The sequence below is a fragment of the Diospyros lotus genome, chromosome 6 (assembly GCF_014633365.1).
Source record: "Diospyros lotus cultivar Yz01 chromosome 6, ASM1463336v1, whole genome shotgun sequence".
In the NCBI taxonomy this organism is placed as follows: Eukaryota; Viridiplantae; Streptophyta; class Magnoliopsida; order Ericales; family Ebenaceae; genus Diospyros; species Diospyros lotus.
In genome coordinates, this window is record NC_068343.1 from 43,050,830 (window position 1) to 43,073,457 (window position 22,628).

The following is a 22,628-nucleotide window of genomic DNA, read 5'->3' on the forward strand; positions in this document are numbered from 1 at the left end:
GATGTTGGAGAGAAGAAAGAACAGGAAAATAAAACCAAAACCGAAGATCTTTAAGAAAATCTCCTCATTTTTTCTCGACTTGCCGTCTTCTCCTCCTTTTTCCTCGACTTGCCATCTTTTCCTCCTTCAAAAGCTCCTTAGTCTCCCAAAAATAAGTCTTTATATAGTCCTCTTTAGGTTATCAAAGTCGTGCACCTTTAAGAAATCTATTCCTCTTTGATTTGGATTGAAACGAGCTTATAATGGTATTTTCATGAAGCTTTGTACTCTACCGCGGTCCTATCGCGGTATGCTTGTTGCTGTAGACTCGTGAGCTCCAGATAACAATTCCTAAAGTGGTCTTATAGCGGTATGCATTCCGCTGTAAGACCGTGAGCTTCAGAAACTAAACCTTACAACGGTCCTACAGCGGTATGCATTCCGCTATAAGCCCGCTAACCTTCTTCTTTTGCTTCTTTCTTTATTATCTTCCACTTTTTGCTCTCGACACTCTGTTGCTTTCTTTTGAATCGATACCCGACCATGCCTCCAAGCTTTATTTCAACTCCCATCATGCACCAAAATCACTCTTTTTGCTCTATGTCCACTTTGCATGTAATGTATACCTTTATTGACAATATGTAACACCCAGTAATCCTACTGTTATGAGAATGAGGAAGGAAATAAGAAAACTTTCAAAAATTCCCTTGAGAAGGTGTTAGATCCTTGAGAATATTGGTGCCCTATGAGAGGGCCATTTTGGTAATTTCGATAGTGAAGTCCAATAAAGGATATTTTGGTAAATTGAAAATAATTCATATGTGGAATTAGGTGAGTAAGTGAATTAAATCCCAATTTTGTATTTATGTGGAGATATGAGATTAATAATTCATGAAATGATATTTTGGGAATTTTGGAATTAATTCCATAAAGGAATTTAATTATGGAAAGTGGGAAAAATGGTGGATATTCAATTATTTGTGGAAATAATTATTTTTCCTTAACTTGGTGAATAAATGTGGTAATGCCACATGGAAGGATGATATGAAAACTTGGAAGTCAAGGTTAGTGTCTAGGGATAACACTTGGCAAAGCCTTGTTCAAGTGTAAATGGAGAGATTAAATTAAATGTAAAAGAAATGTTAATTGGTCTTTCAAGTATTTAATGAGAGGCATGATTATATGAATTAAAGAAAATCCAAAAGAAAATGGTAAATGGTCACCATTAATGCCTTGGAAAATATGAGATTTAATTAAATGTGAAAGGGAATGAAAATTCAAGATGATCCAAGGGTGGAGGATTATTCTTAAAAAATGAAGTGATCTAATGGATGAGATAAAATCCTTCAAGTTGGCATGGATTGCCAACTCAATTAAGGAATCTCTTTTTTTTTAAAAAAAATTGATTTTTTGGATGGTGGAGATCATGAGTTAAAAAGGGTGGAAGGCTAGGATTAAATCCTAGCCAAGCACTTGGATTGTGCTTTAATTTGAAGGTTGAGATTTCCTCTTGAAAAGTGAAGAAAATCCAAAAAGAAATAAGAGATTGGGAGATGGTGGTTAGTGACACATGGCATAATCTTGTGAATCAAGAATAAGCATTTAAATGAAATTCAAATTGGTGAATTAATGGTCTTTCAAGCATTAAATGCAAGCCATGATGTTGTTGCCTAAAAAGAAAATGGGAAATAAAAGAAATTAGTCATCCATTAATGGTGTGAAATTGGAGAGAATTTATTTAATAGAAAAGAAAGTAATTATGTCTTTCAAGGCTTGTCTTGAATTTAGTCCAAATTAAATAAATAGAAAATAAATCTATTTATGGGACTTGATCCAAGGGTGGTGGATGGTTCTTGAAAATCCAAAGGCTCGGATTTAAAAAGAAAGGAGCACATGGATTGTCCTTTCTTGTGTTTTCTCTAAGAGAAGGGATGGGTTTATTTGAAATGGATAGTTGAGATTAAGTCTCCCTTAAGCACAAGGATTGTGCTTTTAGTGAATGACCTAGATTTATTCTTGAAATATGGAAGCCTAGTATAAAATGGCAAGTAAAGAAGTCTTGTTTTCCTTTGGCCATTTGGAGAAAGAAATGAAGAAGAAAGGAAATAATGAAGAGAAGAAGGAAAGGAAAGAAGAAAGAGAAGAATGTAAGTATTCTTCCATAGGCTTGTGTAAGTTTCTTCCATTTCTTTTATTTGTAGCTTAGCTTCTTTAAATTTTTGTTTTAAGGAGCTCTTAAGGAGAAGGGTGGGAAATGAAGCTAGGAGATTCTTGAAGCTTCAAAGAAAAGAATGAGGTAAGGGATAACCCCATGGGATGGTGGCTTTGCAAGTTGTAAGTATGTATGTAAACTTTGAGTGTGTGCATTGACATGTTGTTTGTGCTCAAGGAGCTATGGCCATGAGGTTGTGTGGGGTAGGGTAGTTTAAAGCCTCAAACCAAGGTGGTTATGAGGATGTGGAAGCCCTAACCATGTTGCATACATGCATTTAGCATCACATATTATGTTTTTGTTCATACTTATGTTCATTGCACCCTTATTGAGCTTTGTGGCTCATGAGGTTTTATCCTTCCCTTGTAGGTTGTTCTTATGCCAAAAGAGAAAAGCCAAGGTTGCAAGCTTGTGGTTGGAAGCTCATGGCACTTATTTAATTTTGTTGTAAATTCATGGCTTATGGAAGCCTAGGTCATGGTGTTGATTTAAGAAATGTAAATTTATTTGATTGGTAATGGCTTGTTAAAGCCTAAGTTTATCAGTGTATTTTCTTTGAAGTGTTGATTTTAAATTGAAATGAGATAGTGGCTTATGGCATGTTGAAGTCTAGATTAAATCTCACTTTGATATGAGTTGTTGTAGAAGCATCAAGAGTTTTGTTTAAGCCTTAATTATGGAGAAATAGAGGCAAAAATTGAATGAATATGAAGTATTTTTATTTCATTTATTTTTTTGGAAAATATGGGTTTAAAGGCCCAAGGAAGAAAAATAAAATAAAAAAAATAAAAAGGTGAAGTTGTAGTAGCAGGGGACAACAGCCCCCGCGCGGGCGCACCAACAGGCCCTGCCGGTCATTTTTTTTCAAAAATTTAAATTTTAGGCGATTTTGGGGCAATTCTTAATTGATTTTGGGCCCCAGAGGAATTTTCAAATTAAAGAGATTTTTCGGACATTTTGGAAAATAATGCCGAAATTTTGAAAAATTAAAAATTAAGAGTTTTTCCTCCAAAATTGGTAATCAATCAATGGATTGATTGAAATGGTGATTTTATGGAGCCCGATAAAATTCTTGGGTGGAAAAAGAATTAAATATAAATAAGAAAATGACGATTGGGCATCTTCATGAGATTTCTTTTTAACCAAATGCGGTGTGGTTAAAGCCCAATTCTGCTAGTGAATCCTAGGGTTAAGGGAAGGATGAGCCTAGTTCCCACCTAGGGCATTTCGTCTTGAAACATGGTCCGCCCTTCACCAAAGGCCGGGCAGGTGGACGATTCAGATAATTGTTCACAACTGGCATCCGTAAGTAGGAACGGGGCGTCACACAATATTAAGCCCAAAATGAGTAGCAATCATGTTCATTGAATAATTAAATGTTAAGCTTGACCCATCAAATAATAGTGCAAAATATGCTGATCAAATACCCCAAACTTAGCCTCTTGGTCGTCCCAAACAAGATTATCACTCACGCACACATTTGATAGCCTTACCATTAGTCTCAGATTTTTTTTATATCTTTTAAAATTCACAAAGAGTTATCAAGTAATGCTCCACCATAGTTTTGGACTCATTCTATGCTTGACGTGTGTGTGTGCATAGTCGAATTCTTTATCATGCATAAGGTTGTTGCTACCCGACCCTTCAATGGTCATGTTTTCCTCTCCCTCTTATGACTTGCACTCCACCCCCAAACTTAATACTTTTATTCAATCCCTGGGTATCCTATGGTTGCTCTCATTTTTTTTTTTTTTAAGTCCAGTTGGGTCTAGCTAGAGATAGTGCTACCTCAGTTTGTGAAGATTTTCCTAACTTTTGAGTGCTTTGACATTCCAACATCTACCAAGCAGTCAAATCCACTAGTCTTTTTTTTTTTCATCCCCCTACAATATAGTGTCAGCACAATCATCCTTTACTCTTTTTTATTTTTTATTTTATTTTATTTTATTTTTAGCAAAGTCTCTCCCCATTAAGCTTTTTAGAAGAACCTTATAGCGAGCTTTCAGCAAATGACTCCCAAGTCAAATGACCTTAGGGCACCAGATGTTGAGACACCCCTCCGGACTTAATCACCCGATTCAACTAGGCTACGAAGAGAGGTGCATAATATATATATATATATGATGATTGATATAGTGTGCATGACTTAACAATAGAGGGATAAGATTTCTAGCCTTTGGTCATTGCTTAGCTTATGTTAGTTTGTCTACACACTCCACACAAATTTTTAACATGCACAGAATTAACACATTCCTCAGTAGACACTACCACAGCTTGACTTTTTCCAAACTCTTTTTTTTTTTTATGAGTTCCAATACTAAGTCGAAGGGGAGAGTCCACTAGCCATCTAGGTAAGTGTTTTCAACGTATGCAATGTGTAACCCAACACATGAGCTCAATAGAAGTCATCACATGGACATATGAGTAATTCAAACAATGTGAGGGGCAACACTATCAATTGCTCTGTGAATTATAAAAATACCATGTAGTTTTCACCATTGTTAGTAGAGCTATCCAACTATATATATATATATATTTTATTTTTTTTAATTAAGTGGCTACAACCAAGTAGGCGAGCACATCATGCGTGATCGGATCAACAAAACCCTCCCCCCAAACTTAAAATGAGCCATTGTCCTAAGGGCTCGAAAAGCAGTAAACAGGAAGGAAGGTACCTGGGATGGAAAATCGGTGCAGTGATTGCCGGCGTGAATCAATGGTCTTCGGGAGGCGGCGATGGCTGGTACCGGAGTAGCTGGGCAAACATGGATCTCACCTCCTCATGCTGGGTACGAAGGTCGGCTCAGAGAACATCCAGGCCTGCTTGCAACATGTGGAATTGTTGATCTTACTCCTCTTAATTTTCTTGTATTTGTGCTTGCATGGCCTCCAATGTGGGGCCGAAGTTGACTCCTCCAGGTCGGCGTCGGGGCGGTGGTCTTACTACCGGTGGTGCTTCGGGTTCCATGTACTCCTCGACTTCATCTTCTTCCTCGGCCTCTGCTACTGCGTCTCGCATTCGAGCTGCATGTCGGCGCTGGGCAATCTGAGTCTGTGACTGCCGGATAGTATATAGATTGATCAGTAGGGGCTTCGTCTTGTCGAGCTCAGATGTGAATGTAGGAACTTTGGCTTGCTTGCATGCCGAGATGAGTGCTGGAAAGTAAATCCTCTTCTTACTACCCTTGGTCAATGCGAGGGTGACAATTTATTGGAAGATACGCTCACCAAAATTCAAATCATGCCCAGTAGCCAAGGCATATAGCAGTTGCATCAGTGGAGGGTATATCTCAGTCATGTGTGAGGATGAAGTGATGTTGGAGGATAGGATGTAATGGAACATCTTCGCCTTGAGGTTGAGCTCGTTATGGAGCACCACAATATGGCCTGGCCACACTGGTGGAATGTCTTCATTGAAACAAAAATGAGCCACTTGATTCCAGTCCTCTATGTCCGAGAGATCTGTCCCTAATGGTACTTGATAAAAGTGCTGGATGACGTCAGGACTGAATGGTACCCATACTCCTCGCACATATGTATGGAAAGCATGAGCTTCCTCATCTTCATCGTCACTTCCAAGGATGTTATCATTGAAATTTGCAAGGAATTGTCGAACCACGGAGGGATAAATCTTGTGAGGCTTGGCACAAAATTTGTGCCGCTGTTTGGCATGAATTACTTCAAAAACACCGGTGATCTCAATGCTAGCAAGGTCAACTTCCCGCTCCCTATGGAGAGGCCATGTCTCCATCACTCGACCCCTTTCTTCAGCTTTGGTAGTGAGGTAAATTGGATATGATGGAGGATCAGCTCGCGACTGTTTGGAAGTGTTTGAACTTGTTGCAATGGCTTTACCCTTGTTTGCGGCTTGAGTGTAGTGAGTTTTGGGTGCCATCTTTGCTTGGGCTCGTTCCTGGAAGCACAAAACCAAACATGAGAATGAATAAGAGAAATAAGTAATTAATTCTTGGTTTGTTTGTTTCTTTTCTTGTTGTTTTTTTTTTTATTATTTTTTTATATAGATATAAATATATAGCTTGTAGAAGCCAAAGGTACCACCCAAACATAACTCATTCCATTCCCTCAACTCATAGTGCAATGTGTGTGAAAATGTGTGGTTGGGGCATTTCATCGAACACTTGGTGTGCATGCTGAGAGGAAAAGAAGAAAATAGGGCTTAGGCACCACTAAATTTCCCCAAACAAAAGCATAACAAATAGCAACAATTCAAACACAACATCACCAACCACAACTTCATTACTCCCATTCACAAAGCAACTCACCACTCATTTCCACAATGGGGCACCAATCCATACAAAAACACTCAAATAATTCCAAACATACCTTTGATGTTAAAGTTGGAAAGAGTAGAAAGGAGGGCCTTGAGGGAGAACTTGGGCAAATAGGATGGGAGCAAGATGGGATAACAACGGGATGTTAGGCGAGAGTGGGGTGAGGGATCTTTGAGAGGGAGAAGAGAAGGGGAGAGTAAGGGAAAAAAAAAACAAAAAGCAGGGGGGGGTCGGCCTTAATAGGCTGACCCGCGAGCCACAGTAAGGTTGCTGTGGCGCGGGCTGGCCGTGGTATGCATAACGAGGCTCGCCCATGAGCAACAGAGAGGCTGTTGCCTCGCGCTATGGCCCCGGCATGCATGCCGCGGTCATGGCGCGAGCTTCCCCCCCTTTAATTTTTTTTTCTTTTAATTTTTATTATTATAGCCTAGGCTCTAAATGGTGACTCTCCTAACCAAGGCACTCTCTAACCTAGTACCCAACACTCTAAAACACATGCAAAATAGAGAAAATAAAAGAAACAACAACAAATAAAAATGAATGGATATAAAATTGGGTTGCCTCCCAAAAAGCACTTGTTTAGAGTCATTAGCTTGACTATGCTGCTGCTCATTTCGGGTTGCTTAACATGGTGGAAACCTTATCTTTTGTAAAATCACCGCCAAGATAGGGTTTGAGCCTCTGTCCATTCACTTTGAATGTGCCCTTGGTGTTATGAGTCACTTCAACTGCACCATAGGGGTATACTTGGACCACGGTGAGTGGGCCTAACCATCTCGAACGTAATTTGCCTGGAAACAAGTTGAGATGCGAGTTGAACAACACTTTTTACCCCACCTGGAACTATTTTCGGTGTACATGCTGATCATGCCATTTCTTGGTCTTTTCCTTATATAATTTGGCATTCTCATAGGTTTCCAACTGGAACTCATCCATTTCATTTAACTGTAGTAACTGTTTCTTTCCAGCTTGCTGGAGATCAAAATTCAACTTTTTCATTGCCCAATATGCCCAGTGCTCTAGCTCAATAGGTAAGTGACATGCTTTGCCAAAAACAAGGCGATATGGGGACATACCAATAGGCATTTTGAAGGCTTTTCTGTATGCCCATAATGCATCGTCCAACTTCTTAGACCAATCTTTTCGAGAAGTACTCACTGGAAGCTCAAGGATCTTCTTTATCTCTCTATTCGAAATTTCCACTTAGCCACTCGTTTGGGGGTGGTATGGTGTAGCAACTTTATTCCTTACCCCGTACTTTGCCAAAAGGGATTCAAAATGACAGTTACAAAAATGCTTCCCCCCATCACTGATAATGGCCCTAGGAGTGCCAAAGCGAGTAAAGATGTTCATTTTCAGAGAAATTACCACTGCTCGGCCATCGTTAGTTGGTAACGCTACTGCTTCGACCTACTTGGAGACATAATCCACTGCCACTAGGATGTATAAATTGGAGAACAATGATGGAAACTGCCCCATAAAGTTAATGCCTCAAACGTCAAACAATTCAACCTCAAGAATGCCATGTAATGGCATCTCTTGCTTCCTGGAGATGTTCCCTATTCTTTGGCATTTATCACACTTTTTTACCATGGTATGAGCATCCTTGAATAGAGTTGGCCAATAAAACCCAGATTGGAGTACCTTAGTTGTTTTTTTGTTGCTCTGAAATGTCCACCATAGGGGGAGGCATGGCATTGCTCTAAGATCATCTCCATCTCATCTTCTGGAACACACCTCCGGATTACTTGATCGGCTTCTCTCCGATAAAGGATTGGATCCTCCCAAAAATAGTATTTGAGCTACAAAAAGAATTTTTTTCTTTAGTGGTAATCATAATCGGGAGGTACAATGTTACTTGTGAGGTAATTCACGTAGTCGGCATACCATGGTAACTCTGTTTTGCTGCTTGCTCGTTCCACTCTTAGAAGATGCTCATCTGGAAATTTTTCATTAATATCCCCTATTTCAGATTAATTTTGTTGCTCCAATCTAGAGAGGTGGTCGGCTACCACATTCTCGCATCCTTTCTTATCTCGAATTTCCAAATCAAACTCTTAGAGAAGTAGGACCCAGCGGATTAGCCTTGGTTTTGCCTCTTTTTTTGAAAATAGATATTTTAGTGCAGTATGATCCGTATAAACAATCACCTTTGAACCAATGAGATATGATCAAAATTTTTCAAAAGCAAAGACCACTGCTAGGAGCTCTTTTTCTATAGTGGCGTAGTTCATTTGGGCATCATTGAGAGTCCGACTAGCATAGTGAATCACATGTAAGACTTTATCCCTTCGTTGTCCCAAAACTACCCCAACTGCATAGTCACTAGCATCACACATTAATTCGAACGGCATGTTCCAATCTAGTGCCACAATAATAGGTGCTGAAATTAACTTTTTCTTTAGAGTGGTAAATGACTTTAGGCACTCCTCAGAAAATTCAAATTTTGCATCCTTCTCCAACAAGTTGCATAAAGGCTTTGTAATCTTGGAGAAATCCTTAATAAATCGTCTATAAAAGCCGGCATGTCCCAAAAAGCTACGGATACCCTTAACTGATGTTGGCGGAGGAAGCTTCTCAATCACTTGAATTTTTGCTTTGTCAACTTCAATACCCCTAACTGAAATTCGGTGTCCCAATACAATTACCTCTTAGACTATGAAATGGCATTTCTCCCAATTGAGCACCAAGTTTGTTTCTTCACAACGCTTTAAAACAAGTGTCAAGTTCTTTAAGCATTCGTCATATGAAGAACCAAAGACTGAAAAATCATCCATGAACACTTTAATAAATCTTTCTACCATATCGGAGAAGATTGACATCATACAATGCTGAAAAGTGGCAGGGGCATTGCACAAACCAAACGACATCCGTTGGTAGGCGAATGTACCATATGGACAAGTGAACGTTGTCTTCTCTTGGTCTTCTGAAGCGATTGGAATTTGATTATATCCTGAATAGCCATCAAGGAAACAATAGTGGGAATGACCTGCTAAGTGCTCCAACATTTGATTAATGAATGGTAGGAGAAAATGATCTTTTCGCGTTCCATCATTCAACTTACGATAGTCGATGCAAACCCGCCATCCGGTAATAGGTCAAATTGGAATAAGCTCGTTGTTTTCATTCTTTTCCACTGTAATATCTCCCTTTTTAGGCACCACTTGAACCGGATTAACCCAAGCACTATCTGAGATAGAATAGATAATTCCAACATCTAGTAGCTTCAGTACTTCAGCTCTAACCACTTCTTGAAGGTGAGGGTTTAGTCGTTGCTGATGTTGCACCACTGGCATGTAGGTGCCTTCCATTAATATCTTATGCATGCAAAGAGATGGGCTAATCCCTTTTATATCAGCTATAGTCCATCCAAAAGCTGACTTATGTTCCCAAAGCACCCGGAGTAACTTATCCTCTTCTTCTTGGCTAATGGACTTAGCAATTATAACTGGAAGAGTAGAAGACTCACCTAAATAACTGTACCGAAAATGGGATGGTAGCTGCTTTAGCTCCAATTTCGGAGCTTGTTGAATGGAAGGTAAAGGTTGTGGAGGACCCGTGCCCAATGCCTTGTACTACTTCCCTTTTTGAAAAAGTTCAGATCCTTGCAAATATTTGACACATTCTTCAATCGTAGCAGAGTCGGTATCTTCAACTTGTGAGTGTATCACACATGCTTCCCAAGGATTTGATGGTTGATTCAAAGTGAAAGTGTTTTCTATCTCTTTATCCACAATATCAATCTGAAAACAAGAATCTGAAGCAATAGGAAATTTTAGTGCTTCAAACACATTAAAAGTGATTTGCTCCTCATTCAGCCTTAACATGAATTATCCTTTTTGCACATCAATAAGCGCTCGTCCAGTAGCTAGAAAAGGTCACCCCAAAATAAGGGGAATATCCATAACTTCAGCCATATCCAAAATAATGAAATCTACTGGAAATATGAACTTATCCACTTTTACCAAAATATCTTCAAAAATTCCACGTGGATGTTTCACATACCGATTTGCTAGCTGCAATGACACCCTTGTAGGCTTTGCTTCGCCTAACCCGAGCTTTTGAAAGATAGAAAATGGCATCAAATTAATGCTAGCACCCAAATCACATAAAGATCGTTCAAAATATAAGCTGCCAATGGTGCACGGGATGGTGAAACTTCCTGGGTCTTTCAAATTTGGTGGCAATTTATTTTGTAAAATGGCACTGCATTCCTCTATTAGCATCACAGTTTCATGCTCCTCAAGCTTCCTTTTGTTTGATAGAATCTCCTTCATAAATTTTGCATAGCTGGGCATTTGAGATAGAGCTTCAGCGAATGGTATATTGATATGTAGCTTTTTGAATACCTCCAAAAATTTCTCAAATTGCTTATCCAACTTATGCTTGCGCAACCTTTGAGGAAATAGAATAGATGGAACATAAGGCTTAATTGGTGATGAAACCACTTCCTCTTGTTCAGCTATATCTTCGAGCTCCTTATTCTCAGTTGTTGTTTCCTTTTCAGCATCAGTTTTCTTTTCCACACTTGGTCTTTTAACATGAATTTCTGGTAATTGTACCATGCTCCTTGTAGTGATTGCATTCGCTTGCTCCTTAGGATTAACTTCGGTATTGCTTGGCCATGTGCCCTGTTGCCTCTCAATAAGAATTTTAGCTAGCTGCCCAATTTGAGTATCTATATTCTTGATGGTTGCATCAGTCCGTTCGCTTCGTTCTTGAAGTTTTGAAATTACTTCTTCCCATCCTCCTTTTTCCTCATGTGGTCTCCCTTGTTTTGGTGGGTTTTGAATTCCTTGATTGTTGCCATATGAAAAATTAGGATGGTTTCTCCAGCTGGGATTGTATGTTGGAGAAAATGGATTATTCTATGGACGCTGAAAATTTTGTTGATGCAGGAAGTTTTGCACATAAGTAGCCTACTCTGTGAGTGAATGGTCCCTAATGGTCAATGGGCATTCAGATAACAGATGGTTTTCCCCACAAGTTGCACAAACTAGAAGAGATCCTTGCACCATACTAACTGATGGAGAGTATTTTAAGGTTTCCATCTATTTTGACAGAGCATCAATCTTGGCCAACATCAACGTATTCATATCCACTTCATATTCTCCAGCTACTCTCCTATGTGAACTCCTATCCGGCCATCTTAAAAATTGCTCACTCATTGTTTCATAAAGATCATGTAGCTCTCCATCTGATTTGTTTCTAATAGAACCACCTGTTGTAGAGTTAACTGTCGAACAGCTATAAGGAGTTAACCTGGCATAGAAATAGTGATTTTGAGCTGGTAAAGAGAACCCATGATTCGGACACTTCCTTAGTAATTCTTTACACTATTCCCATGCTTCATGAAAATTCTCTGTTTCAGCTTGCTGGAAAGTTGAAATTTCATGCTTTAATTTGGTGATCTTGGCTGGTGGAAAATATTTTAGTGTGAACTTGTGAACCAAATCAGCCCATGTAGTAATGCTACTAGGTGATAGTGAATCCAACCACTCCTGAGCTTTATCTTTCAGAGTATGAAGAAAAATTCGCATCCTCAGTGCTTCCTCATTGATGCCTTGATATTTAAAATTTCCACAATACTCCAAAAAGCGAGTGAGATGATAGTGAGGATTTTCATCACTTCTTCCATAGAACGAAATGTTGTTGGAGAATAAATTAATCACATCTGGCCTCAATTGGAAGTTATCATGCCCATATGGAGGATAGACTATGCTCGACCGGTTCTCAACGACAAGGGGCATGATGAAATCCCCAATCAAGATATCTCTCTCATTGATCTCAATTGTACGCTCCACTTGAAGAAGCTAATTTTCGTTGTCGTCCATAATGCCTTGCTGTTGTTCCCTTTTTGCTCTCTGTTCACGACGCCTTTGATGAAAGGTTTGTTCAATCTCCGGATCAAACTCAACAAGATCAAGACGTTCTGAATGCCATATGCACTATTTCATTCCTAACACAGCAAAAATTGAAATAGTTCAGCATCAAAAATTAAAGGAAGCAACACAAGTGTTAAAGCTAATCTTAACTAAAGCAGTAATCAAAAGAGCCAATCCCCGGCAACAACGCCAAAAACTTGTTTGCCTAATTCTTTCCCTCAAGTGAATGGAATTGTAACAAGTAATATAATGATGAATAAAGTATTATTCCCACGAGGATTAGCTTTCGATCCATACTTTAACCACTATTAACTTTAATAAACCACACACAATTAAAGGAATACTCAATGGAAGTTTTATATAAATTAAAACTAACTCACCAAATGGAAAACACAAAATAATTCTTTAGGTTTTTGAATGTAGAAATCTAATGCACTAGGGTTCATGAATCCACCGTAGTTCTTTAATTGGTTTAATCTTTTAGTGATCGGGTTTTATAATTCTAGCTTCGAGATGAAAATCGAGGACCCTAAGTTAATCAAAAGCCTCTCTCGATGGTCAATCGAATCTATGCTTACATATGAAATTAATTATCTCTAATTAATCTGCAAATATACAAATATGCATTTATCCACAATGATCATCAAAATAAGATTTCACAAGGCATAACGGTATCTCTACTTATTATCGAACCTTATGTCATTTATTATCAAGTGTTAATCTATATTGAATCTCTCGAAAGCAATATAAATCACAAACACGTTCTAATGGCGGCCAAGCATCAAAACGGAATTAGTGCATAACAAACGATCAACTCGAAAGACAAGAATATAATAAAACCCAAATACTTTTAATTAAACCATCATTGAACTAGGTTTCATCAATCACCCTAGCCACAAAGTACTTAGCCTAACATAGTTTTAACCAATGAAAAAGTAATAAAAACAGAGTTCATGATCTTGGAGAGAAGAAAGAATAGAAAAATAAAACCAAAACTGAAGATCTTCAAGAAAATCTCCTCCTTTTTCCTCGACTTGCGGTCTTCTCCTCCGTTTTCCTCAACTTTCCATATTCTCCTCTTTCAAAATCTCCTTAATCTCCCAAAAATAAGTCTTTATATAGTCCTCTTTAGGTTATCAAAGTCGTGCACCTTGAAGAAGTCTATTCCTCTTTGATTTGGATTGAAACGGGCTTAAAGCGGCCTTTTCACAAAGCTTTGAACTCTACCGCGGTCCTACTGCGGTATGCTTGTTACTGCAGACTCGTGAGCTCCAGATAACAATTCCTAAAGCGATCTTACAGCGGTATGCATTCCGCTGTAAGACCGTGAGCTCCAGAAACTAAACCTTACAGATGTCCTACAGCGGTATGCATTTCGCTATAAGCCCGCTAGCCTTCTTCTTTTGCTTCTTTATTTATCATCTTCCACTTTTTGCTCTCGACACTCTATTGATTTCTTTTGAATCGATACCCGACCATGCCTCCAAGCTTTATTTCAACTCCCATCATGCACCAAAATCACTCTTTTTGCTCCATGTCCGCTTTGCATGTAATGTATACCTTTATTGACAATATTAAGCCCAAAATGAGTAGCAATCATGTTCATTGAATAATTAAATGCTAAGCTTGACCCATCAAATAATAGTGCAAAATATGCTGATCACAAGATAACAAAGTAAATGAAAATAAGATTGAGTTAGAGACCATAAATCTTCTAAAGTTTGATTCAACTTTGTCTGAGCTCGGTGCATTGGTAGATGATCGTTGTTTCAGCATTCATACTCTTCTGGTATTTGCTCCAAACAAACCTTTTGTTTTTGTTTTTCCATCAATGGTTCTATATATACATCCACTCATTGCTTTAAGTATTTGAGATTTCATAACTTTTATAGGTGGATAGAATCTTAGATATTAGATCATTGTGTGTAATCTTGGATTCTAATATTTAACTCATAACAGTAAACTGGATACCATAATTTAACTCAGTAATTTAAGATACCATTGTATCCTAAATTACTAAATGAAAAATTGTAATTAATATAGAAAACACCTCATATAGGGTTAATTTAGATCATCTAAACCTCTTATATATATCACATGTACAAATGCCATTTTTTAGTAACAAAGTCAAGGTTTTGGCATTCTTGCAGTAGCTAGAATCTAAATTTGATAAATTGTACCCACCTAAACTTTAGATTCATACTAGACTAGACCCACTGAACTATTTTTTATATGATATAGATTCTTAACACTTCTTACACCCATTGTGCAAAACATTATTTATTTATTATTGTGCCTACTATCAGATGGACAAGACTGCAACCAATGTTCTGCAGGCGTTGGATGAGATTGATGTTCATTTGGCCTCAATGGGCTTACTTGAATTATTGCTATCACACTTATCATGGTATGCAAAGGCAGTAAATACCATGGGTTGTTTCGTTTTCAAATTTCTGGAGTTCTTGGGATTCTTGCTTTATGGTTTGGACCAACCATTAATTAATTGCATTAGCATCATCAAAGATAGCCTTGAACGAAAACCATGTTTCTATTGTGGGCTTCCGTCTTGAGAAATATCAAAAACTACTTAATCAGCTTAATAGTCTGATCAAGATCACGTAGGAAGTAATCCAATATATTTTTGAATTAACCTTACTATATATCCGACACAGAGCACAACAAAGAAGACCTCTTGTCAACATTGTGCGCATTGGTTTCATGTACAAACAATTTTGTGTATTAGATGAGGATTTACAAATTTAAACACTTTTGGTGTAATTTTCAAATCTAATCAACCATATTATATTAATGAGACGTTCCAAACATACTCAAAGTCCCATAGTTAAGTGTCTTTAGTTGAGAAGCATGTAGGCCTATGTAATTTTTGTTGTTCAGTTGTGATTTTCTCTTTAATCTTTTGATTTGAGTATATTATTATTGCATAATTTATATGTAATGACTTGTTTATTGTGAATTTGGGTGTAAGGAATTAATTGAAAAATATTAAATTAAATTAATTAATTTTTGATCAAGGAAGTTTTGGTTATTATTCAAAAATAATGGAGTTTAAGTGTAATTTCAAAAACTAGGGTTTAAGTCACCTTATATATAAGTTGCGCATTTATATAGCAAGAGAGGTGGCTAGAGCAAGTGGTTGTGTGTGTGCTTGGCTGGAGCAAAGGAAAACTGGGAATTTTTATTCCCAATAAGCCAGGCGCCTATGCGTGCGCAGGTCCGTGGCCGGGGATGGCAGGCTAGAGCAAAGGAAAACTGGAAATTTTTATTCCCAGCAAGCCAGTGCACGACCACGCGGGGTGTTCAAACCTTTGTTGAATTTTTATTCCCAACAAGCCAGTGCGCGACCACGCAGGGTGTTCAAACCTTTGTTGAATTTTTATTCATGCGTGCGCAAGTGCGCGGCCACGCGACTGTCACCCCTACAACGTGTCCAGGCGCCCCTCTTGCCACCAAAATATGATTTTTTTTATGCACCCACGTAAACCCCTACATTGTTCCTTCTTCTTGGCCTATAAATAGGTGTGACATTTGAGGGAGATGGGGACAATTTGGGGAATGTTTTAGGAAAAATTGGGGAGAATTTTTGGAGAAATAAAGGGAAATTCTAGCGGTGTGGGCTTGGGCCGTGACATAAGTGACCCTGGTTCGTAGTAGAAGTTAAAGAAGAGTATCAAAGGCAAGTTCCTGTATCTTAGCTCTCTAATTTGCAAGTTTCAATTCCTTGATTTCTTAAATTGTAGGTTTATGCCTCTATTTTAGCAAGTCATTTTGCAAGTTATTCCCAATTTTCTAGTATATATATTATTTTATGGTTCTAACATATACCTCCTAATCTCAAATAGGGTTTTGAATCACCCTATCCACGACAAGAAAAATCCCAATTAGCGACAAAATTTAGAGACGTAATTATTTCGTCCTTAATTAGTGACGGATAGCGACGGAATTTCCGTTGCTAATTCTTTTAAATATTTTTTTTATTTAGCGACAGAATACCCGTCACTAAATTTAGCAACAGAATTCGCGACGAAAATTCCGAGGCTAAATTTTAATTTTTTCTATTTTATTTTTTTTTATTTTTTAAAGAATTTGAATTTATTTCTTTATTTATTTTTTTATTTTTTAGCGACGGGAGTACCCCCGTCGCTAAATTTTAATTTTTTATTTAACTTTTTTATTTTTTAGCCACGGGGTTAAACCCGTCGCTAAATTTTTTATTTTTTTATTTTTTATTTTTTAGCGACGGCTGATCCCGTCGCTAAATTTTAATTTTTTATTTAATTTTTTTTATTTTTTACCAAATTTAAATTTTTTTATTTAATTTTTTTATTTTTTAGCGACGGGAATAATCCGTTGCTAAATTTTGATTTTTTATTTAATTTTTTTTATTTTTTAGAAAATTTGAATTTTTTTATTTTATTAATTTTTTTATTTTCTAGCAAATTTAATTTTTTATTTAATTTTTTTTATTTTTTAGCAATGAGAGTAAACCCATCGCTAAAAAGCAAAAAAAGTAAAAATACAATAAAATTTAGCTACAGAGTATTTCCCGTTACTAAAAATTTAAAAAAAATAAATAAAAAAATTCAAATTTAGCTACGGGCAAACTCCATTGCTAAAGAATAAAAAAAAAATAAATAAAAAATTAAATTTAGTGATAGGGTTAACTCCGTCGTTAAAAAATAACAAAAAATTAAAAAAATAAAAAAATAATAAATTTAGCGGCGGGGTATTTCCTGTCTCTAAAAATTAAATAAAAAATTCAAATTTAGCGACAAGTCAATCCCGTCGCTGAAGAATAAAAAAAAATTAAATAAAAGATTAAATTTAGCGACAGGCTCAGCACCGTCGCTAAAAAAAATTAAAAATATATAAAAAAATAAAAAAATTAAAATTTAACGACGAGGTATTTCCCGTCGCAAAAAATTAAAAAAAAATAATTTAGCGACAGGGTCAACCCCGTCGCTAAAATATAAAAAAAAATTAAATTAAAAATTCAAATTTAGAGACAGGTCAATCCCATCGCTAAAAAATAAAAAAAAAATTAAATAAAGAATTAAATTTAGCAACGGGTCAACCCTGTCGCTAAAAAACAAAAAAGGAAAATAAATAAAGAATTAAAATTAAGCGACGAGTCAACCCGTCACTAAAAAATAAAAATAAATAAATAAAAAATTAAAAATTTTACATTTAAACAGATCAGAATAATTTTTGCTAACATTAATATTAGTAAAAATTAAACTAATAATTTTTTAAATATATTAAAATTAAAATCAAAATAGAAACATAATTTTTCACCGCTAATATTATAATTAATAAAGTTTTATTTAAATTAATTATAAAATAAAATTAAAATTAATATTCATTTCCCTTTACTAACATTAAATATTAAAATTAATATCATCACATAAGTTTGAAAAATTTTGGTGTATAAATATAATTCTGAAATATTTGAAAGAAAATAGTATAAATATGTTTTATACACATCAATGAACAAGGTGGTTTCCAGATCGACTGGCTCGCGCCCGAAACTTGGTCATGCGAGGTTGGGGGTTTGAATCTTGTTGAGAGTATGAGATAATGGCTAAGAGTATTATGCCAACGCTACCACGTGGCGCACATGAGGGGTGACTGGGCCTGGTGCATGTTAAATTTTAAATTTTGGGATTGAATTTAGTGACGGAATTAGCGACGAGGTTAATCTTGTGCCTAAAAAATAAAAAAAATAAATTAATTAAATTTAGCGATGAGGTCGACCCCGTCGCTAAAAAATAAAAAAAATTAAATAAAAAAATTTAAATTTAGCGACGAGGTCAACCCTGTCGCTAAAAAATAAAAAAACTTAAATAAAAAAATTCAAATTTAGAGACGGGGTCAACCCCGTCGCTAATTCCATTGCTGATTAGCAACGGGTATAACCCCCGTCGCTGATTCCATCGCTAACCCTGTCGCTAAATTTCAGCAACATCTTTTTTAGCTACTGAAAGGTACCCGTCACTAAATCCGTCGCTAAATTTTTTAGCAACGAATTTTTATGTTTTAGCGACGGAATTTTTCGTCGCTAAAACGTTAATTTTTGTAGTAATCTTTCTTTGGAAATGATGCTTTATTGAGGACATGCTGGGGTCTGATGTTGTCTTGCATGAATGTTGCCCTATTGTGCATGTTGTTTCGGTAATCAAGTGTCAGTTATATAAGAAAAGACATGTTGAATATGCATATTATGATGATGCATGAAGCATGTGCATGAAAAGAGTTTTAAAATGTTAAAGGCTTCATGATGCGTGCAGCGAACGAGTCCGCAGGATATATCCGTGGAGAAAGTTTCGGCATAGAGATGGACTTTGATCCCAGGTTTATGATATGGACTTCGGTCCCATGATTTTGGACTTTGGTCCCATCATTATGATTTTAAAAGATTGCATATGAGTATGGATGCATGTTTCATCATATTACCTTGTGATAGTAACTTAAATGGTATTTTTGACTCTTTTGCCTCTCGATACCCATCACTCTTATGCTAGCTTTCTTTCAATTATACTTGTTGGATCTTGTAGCTCATATTTGCTTGCATCATTCCAGGTAAGGATAAGGTTAAAGAAGTGGGCGAGTCAATTGAAGTTAAAGCCGTGGGGTAGAAGTGTGTACATAGCCGTCTTAACCAAAAGGTCATTGGGGGGTGTTTTGTGCTGTGTAATATTAAGTTACGCTTGTTAATGTTCTAGGTTATTCCCTCATGTGGACCCTAATGTGGTGTGTAATGTTAAATTACGTTGTTTATGTCCTAAGATGTACCCTGAGGGGATATGTGGGTATGTGGCCCCTAATGTATATATCTATGAGTAAGAATGTATAAGTGTGGTTTCCGTTATTAATAGCAAGGAGTATGTGTGATGCTTCTAATTGGTTTTTTCATATATGTCATCTTTCTTGTGGATCCCTAGTTAGGGGCGGCCACATTATATGTGTTGGTTTGGGGGACCACCCCACCTTACTTCTCTTGAGTTCGAGGCTAGGATAGACCCTATGAACAAAAAGAGAGAAAATACATATATAGATTGGAAAACCTATTATTATTAGAGACTAAATTAGGTGCACTTGCAACTGATGTGATAAAAATCACTCACATTGTCCTCTATTTATACACTTTGTTCCATTATTATATAATTAAATAGGAAATTTTAGCCACTTGTGAAATAATTAAAATAAGTGTAGCTAGGGTAATGGTGGTGAGAAATTTAAGTAATTCAATGGATATTAGGAGTTGAAATCTCTATGTCATCATAACTTTATTTTCTCTATTTAGGTTTTTAACTAACCAAGTTATTCAATATTTGTATGGTTTTATTTAGTTTATGTATGTTTTGTATTAAGTAATAATGTATCTTTATTTTCTCTGTGTATCACTCAAATTCATTCTTTCAATTTTAAATATTTTTACCTACACAATCATTAATTTAAACTGAATCAAGTATTGGTATTGTATGTTCAACTATATGTATTCTCAAAATTATTATTAACTAATCTAAGCAGAGGAGATAGAGAGTCATACGCAGTCTATTAATGCATTAACTGAAGATATTTTTGACTATGAAAAGAGATTTTTTGACACTCCAACCGAAATATGGGAACTCATGAAAATGTTCGCATACTCTAAAGATGATCAACTATCAGTAATTGATGGTTCTACTACGTCCAAGGTTAGTAAGCTTTTGTATAAATTTGTTCTCACTGAATATTTCTTTCTCTGATGCATTATAAGTACACAATTATGGACATTAAGAGAGAAAATAGCACAATTATTTTGAGATTGCTCAAAAAAGTTCAGGTCTTAGGTTCAAACCACTATTTTCTCATATTCCTAATTAGAAAATTTAGGTTTTATCTATCCATTACTAAAGATAAAAAAAAGAAAAGAAAAGAAAAAAGATAAATTCATGACCTACATATATCCTAAAAGTAAAAAGGTATTGTTGAGAATTTTCAATTTTAGGTGTTAGAAGTTTATTTTTTTTTCAATTTAGTTATCTCATGATCTAACTTTTGAATTGTTTAATTGATGAGTACATATCATTATGGGTCACAAACACCATCTGGTGAGTGAGCTCCAGCAAACAACACCTTAGTGCATGTTGTGCGTTGGATTGTGCACAAAATTGGAAAACATAAATTGATATAAAATCTCTCTTTTCCTTTTCTAAGGTGAGATTCATAAAAAAAAAAAAAAAAAAAAAAAAATCTTAGGGAAACAAAACAAAGGAAGAAAGAGAGTGTGAGAGATAAGGGACATATCCCACATTACCTCATACTTCAACTTATGATATCAGATTTAAAGATGTAATCAAACCGAGCCGAGACGAGCTTGACATAGCTTAGGCTTGGCTCGGTCAATTTTTCTGGAGCTCGAGCTCGACTTAAGCTCGAGTTCATTTTGTTCTTCATGAGCTTGGGCTCGACTAAAATTCATTTAGATCCCTTCATGAGCCAAGCTCGAGCTCGACTTGTTAATCTTGTTTGCGAATTATACTCGAGATTGGATCGTTAAAAGATCAATTATTTTATTTGGAAGCCGAGCTCAAGCTCGACTCGGTAAAAATTCATTTATAATCTTTCTTTGAATAAGGAGAGATGTACATACATATACAATACATAGTCATTTATGTGTAGAGAGAGAGGGGGGTTAGTAGGTTACCGAGGGGACAACAACGACCAACTACAGAAGGAACGACTAGAGGCAAGCGAACGACTGGCGACTAAGCTTCTGTTAGATATAAGCCCTTAAGACCAGTTCTAGTGACACAATAGGGCTTAATCTTGTAATTCTTTAAACCTTATTTAATGGCAAGTTTTATGTTTAATTTAATTTGCAATATGATTTGAATTAAACATATAAATATCCTTTAGTATAATAAGGAGTGGATACCATTCTTAATTGTTAAGAATAATCGAGACGGATAATCCACAATACGTTATACTATAAATATGTTCCTGGCCATAGAGTTCCTAACTTGGATAATTAGTAACTCGCAAAGGCCGGCACATCGTCTTCCTCCTTGTTCGGTATAAGATACCGAAAAACAAGATTGGTGGGTCTCGTACCACTCTGTGTAAGATACAGAAGGAAGACGAGTGGGTGCTCGTTATAGGAATGAGTTCATTGAACGGGACTATTAATATTGAATCACATGGGTTTTATCTCACGGGTCAATGATTCAATATTAATTACGGATTTGTATTAGTCCTTAGACCTGAGATGACATGGATATCTGTGTGTTAGTGGATTAGGATATCAGCGATATTACATGGCTGTTCTAATCAGGGATAGCCGTACGTATCTATGTGCCTAGTTCAGTGACACACGAGGTATGTGAGCATCAGACATGGAATCTATCACCTCAAGATATACGAGTAGGATATTCTATGCGGTCCAGTAGTCACTTGACGATAAATCCTTGGCCGAGGTAATATGACGACGGAATTTGGATTCCGTAGAGGTTGTGTCATATTAGTCAAGTGTGATTATTGGATTTGGTCATACGACGAGATCGAGAGATTTGACTTGCTGACCGTGATCTCATATCTCGTCGGGATAGAGGGACTGTATTGCAAGGCACCGTAGTGTAAGGTTCATATTCCCGCTTCACATTAAATTGGGTAATCATAACATATTTTTAGATGTCACTCGTGATTTACGAGAATTAATAATTGATTAATTCTCGTTGCCAATTTAATTGTGAACCCAAAAAGTCCCACCCAATAGAAATCGTTTTAAAAGAAAAAGGGAGCAAATTTAGTAATTATGGAATTACTAAATTATAAGTGCAATTACTTAAGAAATAAGAATAATTAAATAAGTAATATGATTATTTATTTAATTATTAATTTGGATTGGGCTTTTTGCTAGCACCTAAAGCCCGGCCCAATTAGCACTTAGGGTTTTAGGGTTTCTTATCTATAAATATAACATTAAACCCAGAATCCGTTGAATCAATCCGTTGGATCAAAAACGGAAATTTTAGAGAAAATTTCCGTGTCCCTTTTTCTCTCAAGTCTATTAAAGTCTTGACGTTTTCGGGTGGACCGAGTCGGTATCTCACGCGTGGGAGATATCAGGCGGGTTATCGACTACGAAATCAGATTTCGTTTCGAGGTAACTTTTCGTTTCTGTGTCTTCGATTTAACCGTAAGATTTGAAAAACGTGATACCAATAAAATCAGATTTTATTTTTCTATTGCGTATGATCA